Genomic DNA, 23,059 nt, shown 5'->3' on the forward strand with positions numbered 1-23,059 from the left:
ATCTACAAAACAAGATACGACTGCATCCCGGATTGATCCGACAGGCGTACGTTTTAGTACGCCGTCAGATCTTAGGTGCATTTTTTCGCCGGCTGCTAGGTGGCGTTTCCGTCAAATTCTGCGTCGAGTATGCAAATTAGCTTGTTACGGCGATTCACGAATGTACGTGCGGCCGGCGCATTTTTTTACGTTGTTTGCGTTCCACTTTTTTCCGGCGTATAGTTACCCCTGCTATTATGAGGCGTATTCAATGTTAAGTATGGCCGTCGTTTCCGCGTCGCCTTTCGAATTTTTTACGTTGTTTGCGTAAGTCATTCACGAATAGGGATTTGCGTAGAATGACGTCACCGTTGTAAGTATTGGCTTGTTCCGGTTTAATTTCGAGCATGCGCCGTTAAAAAAAATGTCGTTTACGTCGGGTCACAATGTATTTACATAAAACACGCCCTCATCACATCCATTTGAATTCCGCGCCCTTACGCCACCAAAGATACACTACGCCGCCGTAACTTACGGCACAAATTCTTTGAGGATTCGAAAAATAAAAAATAAGTTACGGCGGCGTAGTGTATCTTAGATATGCTGCACCCGGCGGAGATATGCGCCGAGGTACGTGAATCTGCCCCATCATATATAAGAAAGTATAAGAAGATCTTGTAGCCCTTCAAAGGTCAAAGATTTGCCTTCTGAATACAAGAGACCTCTTTCAAGAAATCAGACTAAAGCTGGCCATAGATTTTCAAAACAAAATTCTTGGGAAAAGAGAGTTTGTTTTTTCAATCATTAGTAGACAAATCGACATTCATTTTCAACCATAGTGCAAGAAATTTTGAATGTGCGGGTTGGAAATGTTTTATTGAATGAATGAATTTCTAACAGTGTATGTGGTTTTCATTCCGTAAAGTTCATTCCTTCAAAAGTTAAAAGCAAACAAAACCAGTAGTCTGGGAACTTTCATACAAATTCTCTGAAGATTTTTCCTAAAAATTTTCATTTGAAACTCCCTTCTATGACCAGCTTAAACCTGTGCAGTTCATACAATCAGGATCGGTTCTCACCTATGCGTTTTTTTGGGGCTTTTTGCAGAAACGCACTACAGTTCATTTAACATGGTTTTCTATGAGACACGTTCACATCTATGCCTTTTTCAGACGCGATTTGCATCTTGCATTTTTTAATCTGCTCAACAACAAATTGGCCAAAAATAAAAGCATTAAAATGCAAAAACGCGAATCGCGGTAAAATCGTGGTATTCATCCTTTCACTGTCCATGATGAACTCCAGCTGTCTGAGGGATTGCTTGGTACTTTTTTCTCTGTATCTCCCTGTACTTTTATCCATAAAAAAAAAGTCCTTTTAAATAACGGCAGTGCTGCTGTATACTTATCACCAGTTATGTAAACCTTTTACCGCTGTTTCCAATATTTTTATATAATATTGAGATATGTTGGTATATATTTACTGCTGAAAAGATCCATTTTTGATTGTTCATTATTTTCTCCAAGAATTACTTGCAGAATAACTGTGATCCTAACATAGCTGTAAAATCTAAAATATATACAAACTAACATTTGTGTCCATTTATCTCATGCACTTACCTCTTCTAGATAACTTGCACAGCCTCCCTTCCTGTAATAAAAATATACTGGCAAATGTCCTTCCTATTTATAGAGACATTGTGTTCTGCCCACTTAGAAACTGAAAGTGAAAATAAGCTGAAGTTCGTTTTCCTGGAAACATGAACAGTTACAATATTCTATGTGCAGAAAGATATCAGTGCTTCACACGCATTCTTGTTTGGAGGAAACTTCCTCCCATTTCAAAGGTCATGATTGCCTGGATAAGTAGATGTGTGTACTTTCTGATGCAGCTTCAGGGCCAGTTCACACTAGTGCGATTGCACACATCGCATGTGATTCGCACCGAATAGATCACATATGATGTCTGTGCGATGCAAATTCAGCCATACAAACTGTATGGCTGAATTTGCATCGCATGTGGACCAAACTCATGCAGGACCCTTTTGTTGTCCGCACTGGAATCGGATCTCATGGGTGTTCACATAGGTTGCAATTTTGATGCAGTGCGGATTTGCATCTAGTGTAAACCGGCCCTTATTCTGCTACCACCAGACCCAGAAACACAATATAAAAGCATTTTGTATGCTTTTAAATGTTTTCATTGTTTTACCTAAGTCAGGGCCATCTTTATTATTGATTGAAACATTTTCTTGGGCCCCCCCAAATTCATTGTCAACTATTATGCCCTGTACACACGACCAGTTCATCCGATGAAAATGGTCGGATGGATTTTTTTCATTAGATATCCGATGACTTTCATCAGTCTTATGCCGGGTACACACGAGAGGATTGATCCGCGGATACGGTCCTCCGGACCGTTTCCGCAGATAAATCCTCTGAGGATTTTGATCCGATGGATTGTACTCACCATCGGATCGAAATCCGCGCCGAATTCACACTGCGGTGACGTGTCGCGCCGTCGCCGCGATGATGACGCAGCGACGTGCGCGACGCTGTCATATAAGCAATTCCACGCATGCGTCGAATCATTACGACGCATGCGAGGGATGGGTTCGGACGGATCGATCCGGTGAGTCTGTACAGACCACCGGATCGATCCGCTAGAGCCGATTCCAGCGGATAGATTTCTTAGCATGTTAGGAAATTTTTATCCGCTGGAAATCGGTCAGCCCGAAATATATCCGCGGATAAATATCCGCTGGATCGTACACACCAGCGGATCTATCCGCTGAAACCGATCCGCGGATCAATTTCAGCGGATCGATCCACTCGTGTGTACGGGGCCTTAGGGTCCTTTCACACGGAGTGGACCGTTTCTGTGTCCGCTCCGTGTGTCCGCAGGGATTCTCCGTCATCCCGCTGAGCTGTCGGCGGATAGGGCGGTCCCCGCACACAGTGCAGAGACCGCCCTGTCTCTGCTCCGCTCTCCCCTATGGGGGATCGGATGCAGACGGACCGTCTGTCCGTCTGCATCCGATCCATTCCGCTGAACGGAAGAAAAATAGGGTTTCTTCCGTTCGCAAAAGCGGATCCCGACGGACGCGGACGCTAGCGGATGCTCCATCCGCTAACGGACGCGATCCCATAGGGATTCATTACAAGTCCGTTAACGGTCCGCTCGTGTGAAAGGACCCTTAACCTACACACCATCAGTTAAAAAAACGATCACGTCAAAACGCGGTGACGTAAAACACAACGAAGTGCTGAAAAAAATTAAGTTCAATTCTTCCAAGCATGCGTCGACTTGATTCTGAGCATGCGTTGATTTTTAACCGATGGATTTTTTCTATCGGTTTTTTAACCATCAGATCATTTTAAAACAGGTTCTAAGTTTTTTCACCGATGGGGAAAAAAAACGATGGGGCCCACACACGATCGGTTCGTCTGATGAAAACGGTCCATCAGACCGTTTTCATCAGACGAACCGATCGTGTGTACGCGGCATTACAGTGTGGGCTCAAGGGGCAGCTGCTTTGGGCCCCACAACAATGATTGGGCCTAGGGCAGCTTCCCTATTTGCCCTGTGTTAAAGATGGCCCTGACCTAAGTATATGTCTAGTTATATTTCCTGTGTCCTATGTTTGCATTATTTTGACTAAGATGGTGTAAATAAAAAACAACAACTTTAAGACATATAAAGAAATGAATTACATTTCAGATAGAGGATTGGTACTGGTATCAGGCCGATAAAGTTGAAAAGATGCACCAGAGGGTGGTGCAAATTGTAAAGTTGGAATCCTAGTGTGCGCAGCATTTTATTAGGGTTTGCACCCTAAAGCTCAAACACACGTGTGTGTGTATCTACATACAGTATCTCCCAAAAGTGAGTACACCCCTCATATATATTTTATTTTATCTTTTCATGTGACAACATTGAATAATTGAAACTTTGCTATAATGTAACGTAGTGAGTGAACAGCTTGTATAACAGTGTAAATTTGCTGTCCACTCAAAATAACTCAGTGAACTCAGGTGTGAATGGGGAGCATGTGTGTTAAATTTGGTGTTTTCACTCTTACTGGTCACTGGAAGTTCAACATGGCACCTCATGGCAAAGAACTCTCTGAGGATCTAAAAAAAAAATTGTTGCTCTACATAAAGATGGCCTAGGCTATAAGAAGAGTGCCAAGACCCTGAAACTGAGCTGCAGCACGGTGGCAAAGACCATACAGTGGTTTAACAGGACAGGTTGCACTCAGAACAGGCCTCATCATGGTCGACCAAAGAAGTTGCACGTGCTTAGTGTCATATCCAGAGGTTGTCTTTGGGAAATAGATGTATGAGTGCTGCCAGCATTCCTGCAGTGGTTGAGGGGGTGGGGGTGAGCCTGTCAGGGCTCAGCCCATACGGCGCACACTGCATGAAATTGGTCAGCATGGCTGTCGTCCCTGAAGGAAGCCTTGTGTAAAGATGATGCACAAGAAAGCCTGCAAACAGTTTACTGAAGGCAAGCAGACTAAGGACATGGATTACTGGAACCATGTCCTGTTGTCCTGTGGTCTGATGAGACCAAAATAAATGTATTAGGTTCAGATGTTGTCCAGCGTGTTTGGCGGCAACCAGATGAGGAGTACAAAGACAAGTGTGTCTTACCCAAAATCAAGCATGGTGAGGAGAGTGTCATGGTCTGGGGCTGCATGAGTGCTGCCGGCACTGGGGAGCTACAGTTCATTGAGGGAACCATGAATGCCAACATGAACTGTGACATACTGAAGCAAAGCATGATTTCCTCCCTTCGGAGACTGGGCCGCAGGGCAGTATTCCAACATGATAACGACCTCAAGCACACCTCCAAGACGACCACTGCCTTGCTTAAGAAGCTGAGGGTAAAGGTGATGGACTGGTCAAGTGTTATAGAGTATATGATCAACTGCAACTACATTTTGTAATTTCCCTTCTATTTCATAGTTCTTGTTTTTTAAAGAATGTACATGCCTTATCTTACACTTCATTCTCGTTACAGTTTTGGACTTTTTGCTTGAGCCAAAGTTATAATTGGAAAACCCCCACTGTATGACTCACTGTGTTTAGGCCGACTATGTCCTTGCAAAAAGTATAGATAAAGTTATATTTTGTAAGTTACTTGCAGCTGCCTAAACTAATGATGACAAAATCTCTCTGTAGAAACCTAATTAACAATTAAAAACGTAGGAGTAAGTCTACCCCTCCCCTCTTATCTTTTTTACTCATATAAACTGTAACCCTTAAACGGGTTGTATGGGTTGTATGGGTTCAGTTTTTTTTTAAACAAACATGTTATACTTACCTCCACTGTGCAGTTCGTTTTGCACAGAGTGGCCCCGATCCTTGTCTTCTGAGGTCCGTCGGCAGCTGTCTCAGCTCCTTCCCGCAAGGGCTAACCCCCCTCTGGAAAGCGCTCTCCCAAGGGGGTTAGCTTTCAGGCGTGCTCCCGTGTGATACAGTCGACGGCCATAGCTGCCGAGTGTATCACTCAGCCCTGCCCCCGACGCGCCGCATCATTGATTTGATTAACAGCAGTGGGAGTCAATGGCTGTGCTGCTATTAATCATCCAATGAAAAGCCCACAGGAGCTGGGGGAAAGCAAAGCGGGATCGCGCCCACGGAGATATGGTGTCACGGGTGTACTTACCGAGACCGAGATGCTGAGGGCAGCTCACTTTTGCGACCTGGCGCAATCCGCCTCCTAGAGTTGGGACAGAGGGGGGAAGGTGCAAGGAGGCACCGGTACCGGTAGTGAAGCTGAAGACTAGGTATGTTCAGACAGCAGTTAGAGCTGGCGGTAGTTCACTGAAGTAAGCCGTGGATCAGGCAACGGTAGTCCGGGTACACAGAGCAGGTAGCCAGGGACAAGGACAGGAGACAGGTCCGGGGTGCTAGCCGAAGGTTAAGGGTTGGAGAAGGCAGAGAATCCAAAGGTGCAAGCCAGAGGTCAAGGGTTGGAGAAGGCAGAGAATCCAAAGGTGCAAGCCAGAGGTCAAGGGCAGGAGACAGCAGCAATCCAGGGACGTAAGCCAGGGATCAGGTTCAGGAGAGAGAGCAGAGTCGTGAGGAAATCCGGGTCAACAAGGCAGGTACAGCAACAGGAATCATAACAGGAGCTGAGGACAAACGAGCAACCAGTCAAGGGATAGAAGCTGGTTTAAATAGGCCAGTCAGGCCTCTGATTGGTTCCGGGGAGACAGTGTGTGTGCGCGCTCGTGCAGGTAAGTAAAACGAGGGCTCGGGGGGTCCAGAGACAGCAAGGTTTTTTTTCACCTTAATGCATAGGATGCATTAGGGTGAAAAAACACAAAGCTTTACAACCCCTTTAATAAAGATTTCAGACCTGCTTTGCACACTGCCTGCTGTGTGTGTGTGTCATTGGGGTCTCCAAAATGTCTGAGAGGTCGCTGTGGATTACCAAGAACGGACAGTGGCGTCTCCAGCTTTCATATTTAGGGGGGGGCACATGGGGGTACAGGTACAAAAGTAGGGGGGGCCAACTATAAAATGCAATTATATATATATATATATATATATATATATATATATATATATATCCTGGGGCCCTTTATTAGGATCCCACAACGGGCCCTTTCATGTGTTCTGCAGTGAGCTCCCTTCCTACTATACTGGGGGCCCCCCAGGGTGGCAGAAAACAAGAGATATATGTCACCAGCACACCAAGAAAATATAAGGGTCCAAAGCAGTGGGAGAACTCTCAGGGTTGCAAAGATTGTCTTGCCACTGGGCCCTGGTGTTCTGCAACTGTGGGGTTCCCCAGCTGTCCTGTCCCTGCTATTGACAGCGCTGGTCTGGCATCTGTCTCCTTGGCAGCGGCGGCAGTCTATTAGGACCTAGTGCTGGTGACATTATGGATGCATGCAGGGGAAGGCTGGCACTATTGGTTGATGACCTAGCTGGTCACCTAGCAGCAGTAATGCTGTATAACCTTCTCTGTTGACATGCTGATCGGGATGTGATCCAGGTGATGCTCCCAGTCAGATCTAATAAACACAATATTTATTAGCATCAAGAGTACAACCACATGTATATAATCAACCGTATGTTCAGCAGCCATGTGGGCTCTATGCCTGTAAAGTGTGGGCTTTGGTCAATAAAATTACTGATATTTAACACTAGGATTTGACTAGGAGCATCACCTGGATTGCATCACGATCAGCATGTCAGAGAAGGCTCCACTGCTGCTAAGCAACCTGCAGGGAGCTGTCTACAACCAACAGAGATGGGCTCGGGTGTGTTTGAAATCCCACATGCCCGATCCTGCCAGGAAGCCGACACTCCACAGTGCTAATCACAGCCAGTGAGACATTTCCTGATCTGTGCAGTGACTTTTGTGTACTTGTGCCTTGACTAGAACTTATGTTTATTACCGCAGAAGCCAAGACTACAACAGTACATTATTATACCTGGTTCTTTTTGTCAGTATCAAAGCATTGGTACATGTATAGCAATGGTAATCAAGCATTTTTTTTTAAGGTTTGTAAGCTTCATCATATTTTATTACAGATGTAGAATAAAACATACGTTCATTTTGGAATGTATTTCATTTTAGTGTACTTACCAGCCAGTGTGGAAAGAATAAGAATTGTAAAAAAAATCAATTCTGTTTAATTCATTCATAAATGATATAGAGGATGAGATAAATGGCTCGATCTTTTTTCTAACAACACAAAAATGAATAGGGCAATAACTTCACATCAGGATATAGACATTTTGCAAGCAGACCTCAATAAAATAATGGGGTGGGCAACTACATAATAAATAGGGATGAGCCAAACACCCCCGGTTCGGTTCGCAGCAGAACATGCCAACGGACCGAAAGTTCATGCGAACTTCGAACACTGTTAAAGTCTATGGGCCAGATTCTCGTATACTGGCGTAAAACTATGCGGGCGTATCGTATCTCGTTTACGTGGCCGCAAGTTTTACGGGCAAGTGCTTGATTCACAAAGCACTTGCCTGTAAAGTTGCGGCGGCGTAGCGTAAATCCTCCGGCACAAGCCCGCCTAATTCAAATGATCCAGGTAGGGGGCGTGGATCATTTAAATTAGGCGCGTTCCCGCGCCGATCGTACTGCACATGCGCCGTCCCTAAAATTTCCCGACATGCATTGCCCTAAATGGCGTCGCAAGGACGTCATTGGTTTCGACGTTAACGTAAATGGCGTCCAGCGCCATTCACGGACGACTTACGCAAACGACGTACATTTTTAAATTTCGCCGCGGGAACGACGGCCATACGTAACATTGGTTGCCCCTCATATAGCAGGGGCAACTTTACGCGTCGCAAATGCTACGGAAACGTCGTAAATTCACTGCGTTGACCGCGCGTACGTTCGGGAATCTCGCGTAAATAGCTCATTTGCATAGACGACTGGGAAAACGACATCGGCGACACCTAGCGGCGGGGGAAAAAAATTGCATCTAAGATCTGACAGCGTAAGAGCCTTACGCCTGTCAGATCTAATGGATATCTATGCGTAACTGATTCTAAGAATCAGTCGCATAGATACGCCGGGCCAGATTAGGACTTACGACGGTGCAAATGGCGTTGCGCCGTCGTAAGCCTTTTTAGAATCTTGCCCTATGGGACTCGAATGTGAGAAATCAAAGTGCAAATTTTAAAGGCTAATATGCAAGTTATAGTCCTATAAAGTGTTTGGGGATCCGGGTCCTGCCCCAGGGGACATGTATCAATGCAAAAAAAAATGTCAGTTTTTTGGGAGCAGTGATTTTAATAATGCTTAAAGTGAAAAAATAAAAGTGAAATATTCCTTTAAATATTGTACCTGGGGGGTGTCTATAGTATGCCTGTAAAGTGGCTTGTGTTTCCTGTGTTTAGAACAGTCCCCGCACAAAATGACATTTCTAAAGGAATAAAAGTAATTTAAAACTGCTTGCGGTTGTAATGTAATGTTGGGTCCCAGCAATATGGATGAAAATTATTGAGAAAAACAGCATGGGAACCCCCCCCCCCCCAGTCCATTACCAGGTCTTTGGGTATTGTATGGATAGTAACCCCCCTGACGGTATGATTATGTCTGGAATTTTGTACCAAAAGCGGTACAATTTTATGTATTATAGGCCTGCAATTCTTAGTAATTACTTACTTAAACCTGACCAAACAAGACTCCAGTAGACATCCCAGATGTGATAAATTTGAAACACAAAATCATGAATTATAAACTTATAAATAACATAATTTTATTCAATAATGTAGTAAAAAATAATGAAATTTGTCAAACAAATTCAATAACATCCTGAATGTGATACATTTTGAAGCATGGAACTGGACAAAGTCCGACGTCGCAATCAGGACAATGAACCTTGTTTCTTTTCGGACTTTCTTTCCATTGCCATCTCTCTTTGAACAGCAAACCACGCACATCCTGGTAGGTGCTGCCTTTTTGCGGTTGGCGGTATGTAGTCCATAAAATGACGACCAATCAGGCGTTCTGGGTTGACAACGTCAACAGCACGTCGTCCGGGTCTGTTCACAGCTACTGATGGCGTCTGGTGGTTGACAAAAATCTGCTCAGCCACCTTCCAGATAAAGTCAGAATGAACAAGAGGCATGTCACTCTTTGCTCTATACAGGATATAAGAATTCCAAAGGCATTGTTCCAGAAGATGCCTGAAAATCTTCTTATAATTTTTTTTTGCTGTTTGCGCATAGCCGGGTACAATTTAATTGCCTGATCGGCACCTCCCATTGTGTTGTTATAGTCGATCACGACTTGCAGCTTCAGCACATCTTTCCCACCTTTTGTGTGGACCATGGCAGTGGAGGTATTGTGCACGGTACTCATGAGACACACGTCCTTCTTGTCTCGCCATCACATTGCCATCATCTTACCCTTCTGAAAGGCAACCATTTCTCCGGTTTTTAGTTTTTTCTTGGCAAACATAGATGGCATGTCATGTCGGTTAGGCCTTACGGTACCATACACATCAGTTTTGTTTTGTAGCAAAGCCTCATACAGTTCCTGGAGACATGTAGAAATTGTCCGTTGTCACACAATATCCTTGGTTCAGCAATGGCTCCAGCAGTGTAAGGACAGATGATGTGGCCATCCCATAGCCACTGTACCTGGGGCTAAACTTCGTGCCTTTACCGGTGTAAATGACCGAATTCCATGTGTATCTGGTGGATAACTCGCAGAGCATGTCGAATTTGATGCCAAACCGCGTTATTTTGGATGCACTAAACTGTATCCAGCTTAGGCGTCCCTTGTTGGCCATCAGACTTTCATCCACACTGACGTCCCTTTCTGGCACGTAGGCCTGCTGGAAATTGGTCACAATGATTTGGCATACCTCCCAGATTTTTTTTTAGTTTGGGCGCAGGATGCGTGGTCTTATCAAATTCTTCGTATTAAATGTATTAAAGTGCTAGGGTATATTTACAGTATGTTACAAAATGATGCCTTCGTCCTAGGGTTGTCCTGATACCGATACTAGTATCAGTATCGGGACCGATACTGAGCATTTGCGCGAGTACTTGTACTCGCGCAAATACTCCCGATGCTTCCCCCGATACTTTATTTTTTTTTTCCTCCTGAGTGGGGGCGGGAGAGGGGGCGGGGAGCGGTCGGAGAGGAGACCAAGAGGAGACTGAAGGGGCGGAGAGGAGGTGGGATCGAAAGGCGGAGAGGAGGCAGGATCGCTGCCGCCGTCTAGTTGTTTGGCGCTCAGGGAACATAACAGCTTTCATTTAAATAGCTGTGTGTTCCCCACCGCGCGTCATCATAGCCCCTCCCCCTTATCCGGGCACTTTAATAGACAGATCACCTGTCCCAGGATTGGACGGGTGATCTGTCTATCAAAGTGCCTGGACAAGGGGGAAGGGCTATATATGACGACGCGCGACGGGGAACACACAGCTATTCAAATGAAAGCTGTTATGTTCCCTGAGTGCCGAACAACTAGACGGCGGGGGGATGAGACCTACACAAGGCTGCATTTGGGGGGGAGACACAGACAAAGCTGAATTTGGGAGACACAAATCTGAATTTGGGAGACACAAAGCTGCATTTGGGAGACACAAATCTGAATTTGGGAGACACACGGTTGCATTTAAGAGACACAAAGCTGCATTTGGGAGACACAAAGCTGCATTTGGGGGAGACAAAAGGCTGCATTTGAGGGGAGACATGGCTGCATTTAAAAAAAAGTATCGGTAATCGGTATCGGCGAGTACATGAAAAAAAGTATCGGTACTTGTACTCGGTCCTAAAAAAGTGGTATCGGGACAACCCTACTTCGTCCCATTGAAATATTGTAAAGAAAAAGGGAGGCTGTATTGGACTATACTGGCATCGTATGAGCAACTGATAGACAGTCAAATTTATAATCTAAAATATTTTTTTACAAAAATAAAAATTTCTAAACATTTACAATAAAATATTGATTGTGACAACCATAAATCAGCCTATCATTAACATTGTATTAACAATGATGTATACAAAGCATCAAATATTGTGCAGTGTATATAAACTCTATGTTGCATGTTTCGTAGTTACTTGGTGTCCGCTTCCTCAGGAGCCATACATGGGCACATAATTTATTAAACGATGTATATGGAATATGTCACAAAACGTGGATGCTGTGTCAGGTAGGTGGCCAAGAATCCGGTTCAGGGAAGCAACCTCACAATTACTCTTGGTGGGCGCTGGAATGGGCCCTGCTGTGAAATATTATATCAAGAATTGTAATTACATGCCCCTGTTGTACAGGGATAGAAAAATTGGGCCTTTGGTGGTGGTGGTGCCACAACACTGTAAGCCCTCACAGTTACTCTTGGTGGGCACTGGAACGGGCCCTGCTGTGAAATATTATATCAAGAATTGTAATTTTGTAATTGCATGCCCCTGTTGAACAGGGATAGAAAAATTGGGCCTTTGGTGGTGGTGGTGACACAACACTGTAAGCCCTCACAGTTACTCTTGGTGGGCACAGAAACGGGCCCTGCTGTAAAATATTGTTTTAAAAATTGTAATTACACTCCCCTGATAAACAGGGGCAGAAAAATTGGGCCTTAGGCACTGGTGTTGGTGTCACAACACTGCAACCCCTCACAGATACTCTAGTTGAGTGCAGGAATGAGGCCTGCTGTGAAATGTTACAGCAACATTTTTAATTACACGCCCCTGTTAAACAGGGGCAGAAAAATTGGGCCTTAGGCAGTGGTGGTGGTGCCACAACACTGCAACCCCTCACAGATACTCTAGTTGAGCGCAAGAACGAGCCCTGCTGCGAAATATTACAGCAAAAATTATAATTACATGCCACAGGGGCAGAAAAATTGGGCCTTAGGCAGTGATGGTGGTGCCACAACACTGAAACCCCTCACAGATACTCTAGTTGAGCACAGGAACAAGCCCTGCTGTGAAATATTACAGAAAAAAATTGAATTACACGCCCCTGTTAAACAGGGGCAGAAAAATTGGGCCTTAGGCCTAGTACACACGAGAGGATTTATCCACGGATACGGTCCAACGGACCGTTTCCGCGGATAAATCCTCTCGAGGATTTCCGCGGATTTGGATCCGATGGAGTGTACTCACCATAGGATCGTAATCCGCGCCGAAATCCCATCGCGATGACGTGTCGCGCCATCGCCGCGGCGACGTGCACGACGCGGTCATATAAGGAATTCCACGCATGCGTCGAATCATTACGACGCATGCAGGGGATCCATTCGGACGGATTGATCCGGTGAGTCTGTACAGACCAGCGGATCAATCCGTTGGGATGGATTCAAGCGGATAGATTTGAAAGCATGTCTTCAAAATTTTATCCGCTTGAAATCCATCCCAGGGGATAAAAATCCGCGGAAACAGATCCGCTGAGTTGTACACACCAGCGGATCTATCCGCTGGAACTGATCCACAGATCAATTCCAGCGGATAGATCCTCTCGTGTGTACGGGGCCTTAGACAGTGGTGGTAGTGCCCTGAAACAAAAATGTTCTAAGAAGTTATTAACATGAACATTGAGGAGGAATAGGATAGTCACTCAGCATAACAGGATAGTCACTCAACATCAGCATAGGCAGTCTTCAAGGGATCTCACATTCATAGAAAAATGTATCGGTTACATCAGCATCAGGTGCTTGGTAGCTGGTGATCCAAGACTGATTCATTTTTTTTTATTATTTGTTTTTTATTAAAGTTTTATGAACATACAGAACACACATACTCAAGTGCCTACAGTATATCATGGAGAGAAGGTTGAATACAGTACATTTTGCAATACAAACATAAGTGTGACAAAATCAACAAAGCCAGGGTACACCAATGCTTGCCCATATACCACCCGAAAGACATACACATGGAGCCCTAGCTGGAACCCCCCACAGTATGAATAAACTGCAGGGTTCTCAGGAGCACACCAGGAGCCAAGCCCCGACATGGTGCCTCTAGGCACCCCAACTCATTAGACTGTTTCAGGTTCATCCAGCCATGTGCGCCATACCTTGTCATACTTCAGTGGGCAGCCTCTATTTGTATACTTTTCTTTATATATCGTAAGGCTGTTGTTTACCAAGCGTTTCCATTGCACGAGTGTAGTGGGAGCGGGCTTTTAGCAATAGCAATGTTTTTGCGTGTATAAAAGAGCAGTAGGCTGACCATCGTGCATTTTGCAGAGGTCAGGACAGCGGTTTCAATGAGTCCCAGGAGGCACACCTCCATTGCCTACGGTACAGTGACCGAGGCAACTTTGTTAATCAGTTCTAGCACCGTCTCCCAGTATTGTTGAACTCCGGGGCACAGCCAGAAAATATGGGAAAATTTTACTGGGTAGGCGCCACATCTCCAACACCCCGGAGAATGTGCAGGGGTGTCTATGAGGGTGTAATAGGCCCTATGAACAGTTTTAAATTGCACCAACCTGTCACGAATGGAAACCAGGGAACTAAAGGGAATGTCCCAGACATCGTCCCAGTCATCATTATCCAAAGTGGGAATGTCGCTCTGCCAGCTAGTCCAGAGTTTGTCAAGGGGCGGGGGAGACACAAAGACCAAATATGAATATAAATGCGAGGTGGGTTTTTTGTCACAGCTAAATCTGAGTGTTCTCTCAAGCTCTGACTGGGCCACGATGCAGGAGGAACCCAAGAACTGTGCCGCAAATGCATGGGATAAGACTGATTAATTTTTTGAAGGTGAGCCGATCAACTGAGTCTGTGGACAGGCACACACTGTGATTGGTTACAAAGCCTCCAGCAGCACTGAATATGCATTCAGAAAGAACGGTGGATGCAGGACAGGCCAGTAGCTTAATTGCATATGGCGCAAGCTCTGGCCAGTGATCCATCCTCAAGACCCAGTAACTGTGATGAATCTGGATAAAATTAATATTTTTGAATTCTTTTATTAGAACCACTAAAGTGTAATCTCTTTTATATTTTCATATTGTTTCTATATTGTTGTTTTTTTATATTTCTTTTTATATATGCATGTGTGAAAAGTAGGGTTGTACTCAGAGTCTCAGATAATCGTGCTAGGGAAAGGACTGAGAGGAAACAGGGAAACTGACCTGAGGTGGGAAAGTGACATAAGGTGGGAAAGTGACCTGAGGTGTGCCAGGGTCAAGTGGTCAGTATGCCTAAAAGGGGGCATACCCAAGTAGAAGTAAAAGAAGAAATGCAAGAAAAAAGGGGATGGGTGGGTGGGACACCAGAACACCGACGCCCTGAAGGAGGAAGGAGGGCGGGTTTAAATACCTCCCGACTCCTCCTACAAACACAGGCTGACCTGCGGTCAGCCTTTCACTTGTACTCAGAGTCTCAGATAATCGTGCTAGGGAAAGGACTGAGAGGAAACAGGGAAACTGACCTGAGGTGGGAAAGTGACGTAAGGTGGGAAAGTGACCTGAGGTGTGCCAGGGTCAAGTGGTCAGTATGCCTAAAAGGGGGCAAAAAACAAAACAGTAGGATGAGCTAGCAAAGAGATGCAATGAAAGTAACTGTATGTAACCACAAGCCCCCAACGCCAGAATGCCAGTGACAGACATGTGGAACTGGGATATGTCCGGTAAAGAAAGCTGACTACCCCCAACAAACTCTTCAACGAGAATACAGACCCCTCGACGAATGGCAGCCGAAACTGAACCTGTATCAAAATTCCGGCCCGGAGTGAACATTAAGATGCTACCCTAGTTAGGCAGCATGGAATGGCTACGTGTCATGCCCTGTGCTAGCAGAGAAGGGAGTACTAGGGGAAAGGAAAGTGGCCTATCTCTGAGTACATCCGCAAAAGTCTGCCTACGGATGGAAAAACATGAGAAACATCAATAGCATGAGATATGAAAGCATGAGAAGATAAATTGTATGAGAACATAAATTGCAAGGGAAACGTGAGCACCCGAGAACATGATTGCATGAGAAATGAAAAATACACTAAACAAGAACAACATCATTAAAAACAAAACATGACCAACGAGCCATAACTTACCTAGGGAAAAGGAAGAAACCCTAACCTTCCCTAACCCCTACCTACGCAGGTGTCCGTGATCGACACACTCGGTAACGTAGAGCAGGAACGAATACGTAGCACAGGACTGAAAACGTGTCAGTCTGAAGAACCTAGCGAGGCTGAGCAACCTGGGGCAAATCAGGCCAATTAAAAACGTACCACTCAAACCTATGAACCTGAAGATGTGTCAGGCAAGTGATGCAAATAAAAGATAACAAGACGTATGCAATGTAATGAAAGTCGTGAGAAGCGGATGAGGGGACTTGCCACTGCACAAGCCAATTAGAAACGAAACATCTCAATCCAACAGTACCCTAAACGTGACGGTACCCAGCAGTGGAGAGTGGCCATGAACTAACGTGAGGATATGAACGTGACATGTATGCCCAGACTATGACAATAAAATGTAGGTAAGTGTAGGACTAGCGCACGAGAAACGTAACCCATGAGGACCTAACTCGATGAGGACACACGAATCGCATGAGGACACGTAATCGCATGAGGACACGTAAACGCATGAGGACACGTAATCGCATGAGGACACAAGCATGAAAAACGTAATGCATGAGACAACATAAGGCTTGAGAAACGTGGTCGCATGAGAACATAAACACATGAGAAACGTAATCGCGTAATAGCGGAAATGTAGTCGCATGAGAACTAACAAGCAAACCGTAATCGCATGAGAAACGTAAAACACACAAGGACATGACTCGTAAGAGAAACGTGATTGCATGAAAACGTGATTGGATGAGAACTACCATGGTGACTTAATCGCATGAGGAATGTAATCGCATGAGAAACGTAAACACATGAGGACATGCCTCATGAGAAACGTGATCGCATGAAAACTACCATGCGAAATGTAGTCGCATGGAGAAACTACCATGCGAATTGTAATTGCATGAGAGATGTAAACACAAGGACAAGACTCGTGAAAAACCAAAGATCGCATAAGAAACGTGATCGCATGTGAACGTAATTGCACGAGAACTACCATGTGAAACGTAATCGCATGATAACGTAATCGCATGAGAAACGTAAACACAAGAGGACATGACTCATGAGACACGTGATCGCATGAGAAACGTATTCGCATGAGAAACGTAATTGCATGAGAAACGTAATCGCATGAGAAACGTAATCGCATGAGAAACGTAATCGCATGAGAAGATCGCATGTGAAGAACGCATAGGGAAACGTGATCGCATGAGAAGATCGCATGGGAAACGTGATCGCATGAGAAACGAAATCGCATGAGAAAATCGCATGAGAAACGAAATCGCATGAGAAACGAAATCGCATGAGAAAATCGCATGAGAAAACGTGATCGCATGAAAAGATCGCATGGGAAACGTGATCGCATGGGAAACATGATCGCATGAAAAGATCGCATGGGAAATGTGATCGCATGAAAAGATCGCATGGGAAACGTGATCGCATGAGAGATGTAAACACAAGGACAAGACTCGTGAAAAACCAAGATCGCATAAGAAACGTGATCGCATGTGAACGTAATTGCACGAGAACTACCATGTGAAACGTAATCGCATGATAACGTAATCGCATGAGAAACGTAAACACAAGAGGACATGACTCATGAGACACGTGATCGCATGAGAAACGTATTCGCATGAGAAACGTAATTGCATGAGAAACGTAATCGCATGAGAAACGTAATCGCATGAGAAACGTAATCGCATGAGAAGATCGCATGTGAAGATCGCATAGGGAAACGTGATCGCATGAGAAGATCGCATGGGAAACGTGATCGCATGAGAAAATCGCATGAGAAACGAAATCGCATGAGAAACGAAATCGCATGAGAAAATCGCATGAGAAAACGTGATCGCATGAAAAGATCGCATTGGGAAACGTGATCACATGGGAAACGTGATCGCATGAAAAGATCGCATGGGAAATGTGATCGCATGAAAAGATCGCATGGGAAACGTGATCGCATGAGAAGATCGCATGGGAACCGTGATCGCATGAGAAACGTAATCGCATGTGAAGATCGCATGGGGAAACGTAATCGCATGTGAAGATCGCATGGGGAAACGTGATCGCATGAGAAGATCGCATGGGAAACGTGATTGCATGAGAAACGAAATTGCATGAGAAAATCGCATGAGAAATGAAATCGCATGAGAAAATCGAATGGGAAAATCGCAAGGAAAACGTGATCGCATGAAAAGATCGCATGTGAAACGTGATCGCATGAAAAGATCGCATGGGAAACGTGATCGCATGAAAAGATCGCATGGGAAACGTGATCGCATGAAAAGATCGCATAGGAAACGTGATCGCATGAAAAGATCGCATGGGAAACGTGATCGCATGAAAATATCGCATGGGAAACATGATCGCATGAAAAGATCGCATGGGAAACGTGATCGCATGAAAAGATCGTATGGGAAACGTGATCGCATGAAAAGATCGCATGGGAAACGTTATCACATGAAAAGATCGCATGGGAAACGTGATCGCATGAAAAGATCGCATGGGAAACGTGATCGCATGAAAATATCGCATGGGAAACGTGATCGCATGAGAAACGTGATCGCATGAGAAGATCGCATGAGACGTGATCGCCTGAGACGTGATCGTATGAGAGACGTGATCGTATGAGAGACGTGATCGTATGAGAAACGTGAACACATGAGAACCGTGATCGCATGAGAACCGTGATCGCATGAGAACCGTGATCGCATTTAGAAACGTGATCGCCTAAGGACATGACTAGCGTGAAAAAACTTGACCGCATGAGGACACAACTAGCATGAGAAACAATTGCATAAGGAGCATGATGAACGTGACACATGGAGTCATGACTGAGAATATGATAAGCAGCATAAAAACGTAGTCGCATGATAACATACCTGGCACGAGAAACATGATGGCCCGAGAAACAAACCCATGAAAAAAAAGGAAAACATGAGACACAACACAGCATGAGAACATGAAAAGAATAGCATATCGTAACTGACTGCAAACGCATACTCACTGAGCTCACTACCTGAGCACACACCCCCCAACCAACAAACCTGAGACAGGGGGAGATTGCACATGGAAGCCCAGTGATATGAAGAAAACAGCTGCGGAGGGGGGGGCAGGGGGGGACCAGAACCTAAGACAGGGGGAGATGCATGACACATGGACAGTAGTGAATTACAGAGTTACAGAGTTGGCTGTGAAGTATATGTACATAAATGGAGCTGAACATGTATTGCGAGGGGTATGCATGAATGGAATGCTGCAAGGCCAGAGGTGGCCGCCACAGATGCTACCCCTCCCCCTGACGCCATGTGGAGTGACCTGGCTCTGCCCTGACCTCGCACTGCCACTCCCCCTGACTGGGGAACCCCCACAACCACTTGACACAATGTAACAGTCAACTGTAACTCATTCACTGATCTGAAGCTTGCTTTCACTTGCAGGGAAAGCATCAGTACACAAGTACAGCAAGTAAAGAAAAATATTTCCTGTCACTTCTGAATCCCGGTCTAACAATTTAAAAATTATTCTGACAGGGTTCCATGGGTAACAAGACATCCAGAGCCATGCCCCCCAGCTGGCAAGCAAACCCCCGCTCCCCCTGCAACTCTACCGCAGAGAGAGGAGCGAACCCCAGAACCGTCAGGAGGGAGAAAATGACTCCCGCTCAGCTGCAGCCATCGAGCCGCCGGAGCGTGCGACTCCTGAATCACCTGACGGCACTCTGACGTCGCACACGGAAGTAGCCGTGGATGCCCCCATGCCGACCAGAAGGAGGTGGCCGCCCACCAGTGGGGCCCCCCCGACTGACTCCCGAAACCTGTAAATGAAGCGGCAGACACCGGGTCCCCTCGTGGAGCCTCACGTCCTGCTGAGATGAAACCGGAAGTGACGTCAGACGGGTCGCACAAACTGACAGGCATAGCACACACACCCCCCACACCAGAACACCGACGCCCTGAAGGAGGAAGGAGGGCGGGTTTAAATACCTCCCGACTCCTCCTACAAACACAGGCTGACCTGCGGTCAGCCTTTCACTTGTCCCGATACCGATACCAGTATCGGTATCGGGACCGATACTGAGCATTTGCGGGAGTACTTGTACTCCCGCAAATGCCCCCAATGCCAGATCCGATACTACCCCCGCCGCCGTCGCCGCAATGCCGCCGTATACTGCAATGCCGCCGCCTAGTTATTCAGCGTGTGGAGAACATTAAGGCTTTCATTAGAATAGCTGTCTGTTCCCCGCCGCGTATAGACACTCCCCCTTGCTCGGGATTGGACGGGTGATCTGTCTATCAAAGTGCAGATCACCCGTCCAATCCCGAGTAAGGGAGAGTGTCTATACGCGGCGCTGGGGGGAACACACAGCTATTTAAATGAAAGCTGTAATGTTCCCCGCACGCTGATTAACTAGGTGGCGGCGGCATCTAGGTATGGGGAGACATGGCTGCATATGTGGGGGGACATGGCTGCATATGTGGGGGGACATGGCTGCATATATGGGGGACATGGCTGCATATATGGGGGACATGGCTGCATATGTGGGGGACATGGCTGCATATATGGGGGACATGGCTGCATATGTGGGGACATGGCTGCATATGTGGGGGACATGGCTGCATTTGGGGACACATTTAAAAAAAAGTATCGGTATTCGGTATCGGCGAGTACTTGAAAAAAAGTATCGGTACTTGTACTCGGTCCTAAAAAAGTGGTATCGGGACAACCCTAGTGAAAAGTATATGTCACAATAAGTGTTTATTTTCCTTGATAAGATTTGTCAGATATGAAATTAAGTTTTAAAAGTAATAAACTCAGCATTGAAAATATGAAGGATAAAGAACTGAAGATTGGGAGCAGATGCCATTTCATTCCCTCATGTTTCAAACGTGTTCAACCCTTCCCCCCCTCTTCCCGTCTTCATCTCACTGGAGGAAGTTATGTCCCTGACCAGAGAACTGTTTTCCAAATAAGGACTTTCATTCCTTGCCCTTTGCTCCTGGACTTTAGCAATGCGTGCCATGTGCTACAGACATCACAAGGAGGGGGAGGGTCGATGGGTGTGTATGTATAATGTGAACCAATCAAATGCATGTATTTGTGATTCTATGCTTTTAATAAAAGGAAGCTGTGTGGGCCATAGCCCTCCTCTTTTGAGCTAAAAGGCTGGAAAGGTGAGATGTGATCTTTTTTGTCTATGGATTGCGCAGTCTCTCCATATTAATTTGAATCAAACGGCAGAATGGAGTTAGCCCTGAGGTTGTATCAGGGCCTCATCGTCATCATAACTCAGTGGATTTTCGTTTGGAAAGGTCTCCAAGTCTGATCTTGCCCTTAGGTATTCTTGCATCATGTAAATCAGACGCTGACGATGGTTGCTGGAATGGATCAGACCTTGGGGTTGCGGACTAAAGAATTTCTGAACGCATCGGTCAGACAGCCACCTTCTCCACCGCTCTTTCTGTGACCAATGCCTCAGCAACACGTCCAGGACCAGGAAATTTTAACCTCCCAGTCTCTGGAAATGCATTGCACAAACATTTCTGCAATGCCTCCCAAAGATGTTTTATCCTTTGCTCCCTCAGCGAAGGCTGGATAAGTTCTGCAACCTTACCTTTGTAACGTGGATCAAGAAGGGATGCCCACCAGTAATGATCCCTCTCCTTGATACCACGAATCCGGTCCTTTCGCAGGCTTTGCAGAATCAGGGAGGCCACACAGCGTAGGTTTGCCTAAGGCATTCGGTCCGGAGTCCTCTGGGTCACTAAGGATGACATGATCCGCAGCCACCTCCTCCCAGCCATGTACAAGTCCATGGGTTTCTGGGAACTGAAAACGATCCCTTGAAGACTGCTGCTGATGCTAGGCTCCACCTCCATGCTGACACAATCCTCATCCTCCTCCTTCTCCACCTCCTCTTTCTGTGTGATCGGCGGACCCGCAGGAATACTGTCTGGATAAAGGGGGCCTTGAGAGGTAAGGAAGTCCTCCTCTTCCTCCCTCTGTTCTGCCTCAAGTGCCTTGTCCATTATTCCATGCAGCGTGTGCTCCAACAGGAAGACAAGAGGGACAGTATCACTGATACATGCACTGTCACTGCTCGCCATCCTCGTGGCCTCCTCAAATGGTGACAGGACAGTGCATGCATTCTTGATCAGTAGCCACTGGCATGGCCAAAAAAAGCCAAGCTCCCCTGACCCTGTCCTGGTGCCATACTCGCACAGGTACTCATTGATGGCTGTCTGCTGCATGTGCAGCCGCTGCAGCATTGCCAACGTTAAGTTCCACCTGGTGGGCATGTCACAGATGATGCAGTTCTTGGGCAGGTTGCATTCCTTTTGAAGGTCATCCAGCCGAGCACTGGCATTATATGACCGGCGGAAATGCCCACAGACTTTCCTGGCCTGCCTCAGGAGATCCTGTGAGCCTGGGTACCTGCACAAGAACCGCTTCACCACCAAATTAAGCACATGAGCCAAACAGGGAACATGGGTCAAGTGTCCCTGTCGGAGGGCGGAGAGAAGGTTGGTGTAATTTTCGCAAACCACCATTCCTGGCTGAAGCTGGCATGGCGTCAACCACCTCTGAGCCTGCCCCTGCAGAGCTGACAGAATCTCTGCCCCAGTGTGGCTCCTGTCCCCTAAGCAGACCAACTCAAGCACCATATGGCATTTTTTGAACACCTACGGAGCACCGCTGATTCCGAGGACAAATCTGCACAGGAAGAGGCCATAGAGGAAGAAGAGGAGGGGGTGGAGGAGAGAGGTGTGGCAGAATCACCACTATCAGCATTTTGGAGGCATGGTGGCGGAACAAGCTCCAACAATACTGCACCCTGTCCTGCATCCTTCCCAGCTGCCATGAGAGTTACCCAGTGCGCCACGAAAGAAAGGTAACGTCCCTGTCCATGCCTGCTGGACCATGAGTCAGCGGTAATATGCACCTTACCGCTGACTGCCCTGTCCAACGAGGCAAAGACATTGCCTTCCACATGTGGGTAAAGAGCTGGAATCGCCTTCCGTGAAACAAAATGGGGTTACAGATCCCAGCTGATGAGGAGCAAGGAGGTCCGCCTTGTTCTTTGGTGTGGGTCTTTTAAATACTGTTGCAAACGGACTGCATGTGGCCTGGTCCGGACGGGTTCCCGGCGGATTTTTACAAGTTATATGTTGACCAATTAGCCCCCAGGCTTACGACCTTGTTTGATTGCTGCCTACAAAAAAAGGCGCTTCTGGCCTCAATGCTTGATGCCTATATAATCTTATTACTTAAGCCAGGTAAGGATCCGCTGGAATGCTCGTCGTATCAACCCATTGCCTTACTGAATATGGATCTTAAAATTCTGACAAAAGTGTTGGCGAGGAGACTGGCGGTGGTTATTTCCTCACTGGTAGATGTTGACCAGACGGGATTTATGCCTGGTAAGTCCACAGATACCAACCTGAGACGTCTTTTCACGCATTTGCAGCTTCCCAATTTGGATTCGTCCAATAGGGTTATTGTTTCTATTGATATAGAAAAGGCTTTTGACTCAGTGGACTGGCATTTTATGCAT

The 23,059-nt window shown here is 46.1% G+C and overlaps 1 protein-coding gene across 3 annotated transcripts in view; it reads right to left on the reverse strand.

Annotated features, from left to right (window-relative positions):
• LOC120926439 (lysozyme g-like) overlaps positions 1 to 23,059 on the reverse strand; it is a 90,447-nt gene that overhangs the window by 29,156 nt on the left and 38,232 nt on the right. The window contains exon 1 of one of the 3 annotated variants that reach the window (XM_040336351.1): positions 1,599 to 1,686. The exons of the other annotated variants lie outside the window; for them this stretch is intronic. The gene's annotated coding sequence lies outside the window, so the exon portion shown is untranslated. Of the gene's footprint in view, positions 1 to 1,598; positions 1,687 to 23,059 lie in introns of those variants that run through there. 3 annotated transcript variants of the gene reach the window in all.

This window comes from Rana temporaria, chromosome 2 (genome assembly GCF_905171775.1).
Source record: "Rana temporaria chromosome 2, aRanTem1.1, whole genome shotgun sequence".
Taxonomy (NCBI): Eukaryota; Metazoa; Chordata; class Amphibia; order Anura; family Ranidae; genus Rana; species Rana temporaria.